At 39.2% G+C, this 5,038-nt stretch overlaps 1 protein-coding gene across 1 annotated transcript in view; it reads right to left on the reverse strand.

Annotated features, from left to right (window-relative positions):
• EGF (epidermal growth factor) overlaps positions 1–5,038 on the reverse strand; it is a 59,308-nt gene that overhangs the window by 50,672 nt on the left and 3,598 nt on the right. The window lies entirely within an intron of this gene.

Here is a 5,038-nt window from a genome sequence, read left to right on the forward strand (position 1 = left end):
ACAGTACCATATGCTGGTATATTTCCTGTATATTTTCCTTCTTCAACTACTGTGTCATGGTTGCTCTAAGGAGTAGCTTTTTTCTTGCCCATGTGACTTGGCACATGCAGGAATGAAGGAATCAACACATTTTGTTTTAAAGAGATACATTTGAATAAGTCACTAAGGGATGTGGATTCGCAACAAACTAGGGCTGTGTGTGTTATGTGAGAATTCCCTTAGTTTAAAGAACAACACCTTGACTACCAAGGAACAGCAATTTAGCCATCTCACAAAAGAATTTGAAAGAAACTTTCTCAGCAACTCAGGGAGACCTAAACAAGCAGATCTCTGATATGGTTCTGCAAACCAGACTCCTTTACTGCTTTAAGAAACTATGGTTAGAAAGAAGTGTTCCAAGGGGTTTTTCATCTGTGCCCAAGTACCAAAGGTGTTCAAAAAGAATGTCAATGCTTTTCAGCCACCTAATGCGCCTGTACCAACTAGGGAAGGCTTCCATATCCTTTGCAGAGTTTTCTTACAAGTTCATGCTCCCAACAGCAGCTGAAATAATTTGACAACACATGAAATGTAATCAGAGCACCTGCAACTGATTCCTGTTTGATTACAAAGGTAAAGCAGAAGAATTTTCAGCACCATAATTCCATAAAGTACTCTAATCCTGACTCCCAATTTTCTCCAAACAATCAGCTTTCAGGAGCATATTTTCCCACAAGTACTAGGATTGTACATTCCATTCTCCACGGCATTAAAAGAGAAGCTCTTCCAAATCCCCTCTAGGAAGGTTTGATGGGCTTAGAAGTGTGTTAATGTGCTACAGACACCACGGGCTCCAGGTCACCTCTAAAACAAGATACTCCTGGCAAACACTGCCTGGATGCCACTGACACTAAAAGGCTCTTTGATGGCCCAAGGGGAAGGGCTGTGATGACCTCAGCTCCTTGTCCAGCTGCTGTCAGTTAGACATGAGCACTGTTTGCCACTCCCTCCCTGATGCGCTGGTTATCAAATCAAGTAACTGGCTGACTAAGCTGGACACTTGACATGATCCAGCCACCAGCACCACAGCAGGTGTGAGAATGTGTTGATAATGTAGTTTATGTCTGTCAATATACTTTTATGACTGTAATAGCTTGCTAAATGAGCCTGAAGTTATTTCTCTGTGGAAATCACAAGCATGGGTGGAAAAGGCAATCGTGTAGATATAGGATTGCTAAAGAGGGAGGTTTTTTGATTCAGCAGTGTGAAGCATAGATGAGCTATTATTCAATCACAATAAAGAGCACATTAACTAAGAGTAAAAAAAGTAGGCCTGGCCTATAGATTGGATCTGAAAGACTGCTTTCTCTGAGAAGGATTTGTGTTCATAATGGACAGAAAGCTGACAAGAAAATTCAAATCACAACACAAATAAACACAGGAGAAATTAATGACTGTGAGGACAAAAAATGCTTTTCTATATGGCAGTGGTCAGACTATATTGGCATGCTATTTGTATTTCTCAGATAAAGGTTGTTAAAGGATCATGAAAAATTAGAAAGTGTATACAACAAGGATAGAAAGCCTGATTTGAAGGTAAAGAAAAGTGCCTTTCTATGAGAAATTCAAGAGCTCAGAATGCTTAAATTATCAGAAAGGAGCCTGGAAGAAGGATTAAGCAGCACAAATTAATACCTTCACAAAGAAAATGTAACAGATTTTCTAAAAGACACTATAATCTTTTTCAGGAAGAATTTAACAAGCAGTGATAGCTGAGAACTAAAGCCAGGGAATTCAAATTCGGACATTAAATTCAAATTTTAACAGGAAGGGTGAATCACTAAGGGAACTAGTTACCAGGGAAAACCCTGAAGGCCGTGAATATTCTAAAGTCAAGGTCAGACTGGGAAGACATGCTTTACCAAATACAGGTTACTGAGCAACAGACCAAGGTAAAAGGACAATGACCCTTTATTTCCAGGGGGGATTCTCCAGGTTTATATGAGTATACAAAACTGACTGTCCAAGAATGAGAACATGGATTGGTCAGGCTTCAGGAATTTACACTCTTTTCTCAGTAAACTTTAGGACAAGATTTCAGGGTTATCAGCCCATCCATTTTCATCACCACCAAAATTCACACAGTAAAAGCAAATCCCACACATACTGAAAAGCAAGCCGTGACTCCAGCTGAGGAATGGCTCTCGGGGAAGGAGAGCTGCCCAATAACAGAGCAGGGGCACAGGGCCACAGGCAGCTCAGCCACTGGACAGTGCCCTTCCAGTGGTAAGCAGGAAGAGCCAAGAGACACTGTTATTGTGAAACAGACCACAACACTGTGAATGTTTGGCTTTCATGGCTTTAACAATGGAAGAGGATCCTATGCTTAACACCCTCTCTTCATTGTTTAAAGTACCAAAAAAAAAAAAATCCAGGCAAAAAACCCAAATCGAACCAACCAATCAAGCAATCAAACCACCAACCCCAAAGTAAAATAAACAAAAAAAGGCTGGGTTTTAAGGTTTAGGAGAACTCAATCAGAAAACCATCTATCAGGTGTAACTAGCAGTGCCTTCATCTGCACTTTTAGTGCCAAAGGAAAGCATGGAGTTGCATCCTGTTGAAGCTGTTTTACGTGTCCTGGCAACCACATCCCCCAGTGGGAACTTTACCCTGTGAAAGAAATCGGCTTAGTGAACACAAAAGCTGTCTGCAGTGCCCTGACAGCCAGCCTTGAAAGGAAGAATGAGGTTCTGCTTAGTTCTCAAAGACTTCTTTATGCAAAAAATGCCTTGAGAATCAGCAAAAACGATGAATCATGTCATCACGATGTTGGCAGCTCTCAAAGACTTTGCATACAAATATACTATTTTATTGAGAGTCCTGAGAAAGGCTCTGCTTGCAGAAGGTTGAAGCATTAGTATGCCTGGCAGGGACACAGAGAAACCATAGTGAGCCAGAACTTGAGTTTCATTATGGCCCCAAATTCATACATTATATACATAAAGTATATGTGCCGATACATACACTCAAATAACCTCATGCAAATCTAGTTCCTGGTGAGTTGGACTTGTGATTAATTCAGTCAGGGGTGTCCAACAACCACCATAATCTTTTCAACAAGGCTGAACATAAAATTTCATCTGGGTGACAAAGAAAGAAACCCATCACTTTTATCTATTGTGTTTAAAGCATCCAGCTCAAAGAACAGAAGATCGCTAGGAATGGAAGAAGACACTCCAGCTATAAGCAGCTCAAAATGAAAGAGATGATGCACAGTTCAGTATAGTTTATCTCCTATTTTAAATGAGGCCTAAAATACAACTTGATCACTCACAAATTTTGAGAGGGTAGAGGTTGTAAAATGCTTGTGTACGGTGGTTAGAAATACAATATGAACACAATGAGGGCATTACAACTCCTGGTGCCTTCCAGGCCAGAGATGATAATGTCACAGATATGACACCAAGTGAGAATATACGATTTATCAAGTATAAAATCAAATTAAATTTAGAATTTCAATACAATTTAGAAAAGAGTTGCAGACATCTTGTAGACAAAAAAGATCCCCATGAACAACAGCATCTCTATTTTTTCCCTTTCTGGACTCCGATCTCAAGTGTTTACTCACTAGAATGGAAAAAATTCTACCCTTGAAATCAATTCTATGTGAAACAAAGTCTATGTGTAAATTAGTAGCTACAAAACAGACCTCTACTTCCTGGATCATGCAACTTCCAGCATATTATTGCTGGCTTGCCTTTCAAAGATTGAGGCCATGAGGCATCATCAAATACTGTCATCCAGCTCCCTTCACAATCAGATTTGAAATTAGGTACTAAAAAGTAGTCAGGTTTTTTTTAGAACAGAATATACGAAATTTGTAACTGCTATTTTACAATGAGTTTTTTAATATTAGTTACTGGCTCAGGAGTCTGCCCCTTAGCCCTCTTTAGGATTAGGAATCATGTGATGGGTGATGCCATTTCTGTCTTTTCTTGTAGCATATTTTCCTCCTTCCTATTTTGATCCAAGTTTTCACAGCTGAGGATAGTTTTTCTCCACATTCAGCTAGATCCAGCTGAATGTGAATCTTCTCATGAATTGGTCTATGGTTCAGACCCATGTTCAAGAATTCCTGACTACCATTTGGTAAAAATATTTACAAGCTCCTTTTTCCACATCAGTATAATAAGAACTAAGCTAGCTGGAAGACAGCTACTGAAAACATGGAAAAAAACACCTCCACTGCAGCTCTTCTGAAATACAGAGGGAAACACAGGCATCTTATCAAGTTTATCCCTGTCATGACAGGGGTTGGAAAGAATTGCCCATTTCATTGGCTCTTATTGCTCTTTATGAGATGCTTGCAAAGAAAGAAAGAAAGGAGAGTTAAAAAGGTTTTGGCATTTCATATTTCTCAGAATACACACAAGAAGTTCTAACAGTATGCCTTCAGAAGTATGGAGTAAAGTGAAGACAGGATTTAGATAATTAAGTGGAATTTAAAGATGTAAAACAAAGACTAATAACTTTATGTTCCTCATTTCTGTGGTAGGAGAGAGGTGAACAGGAAGAAAGAAAAGAGTAAAGCTTGACACACAGAAGGAAGCATGTGACCAAAAGAGCTGACCTAGATAGCTGCAGATGTCACCTTCTAATTGCAGGCTGTAGCTCTGTAGGAATGAGCAGCATGTTAGCCCTGTAGAAGTGACAAGGGCTCAGCAGTTAATGTTAGAATTTGGTAGAGATGTGCTGAGTTTAAGAACTTATGATCAGTCAAAACTTCAATAATATGGGTTTTGTTTTGCCTTCTTCCAAGACTTTTTTACAATACTGTTTGGTATCTTAAAACTTATTATCTTTCTTCATTTTTCAGACTTACACAGTATTTAAAGTCAGCCCTGAAACCAAAGTACATTTCCAGTCTTGCAGTATCCAGAAGATAATATATTTACCTAGGGTTGGCCAAGACGCACAGACGTTAATATCTACTCTAAAACTGATAATGCAAGAGGCTGCTCTAGGGCCTTCTTCAGACAAACATGGAAAACTTTTT

The sequence above is a fragment of the Geospiza fortis genome, unplaced genomic scaffold, assembly GCF_000277835.1.
Source record: "Geospiza fortis unplaced genomic scaffold, GeoFor_1.0 scaffold11, whole genome shotgun sequence".
In the NCBI taxonomy this organism is placed as follows: domain Eukaryota; kingdom Metazoa; phylum Chordata; class Aves; order Passeriformes; family Thraupidae; genus Geospiza; species Geospiza fortis.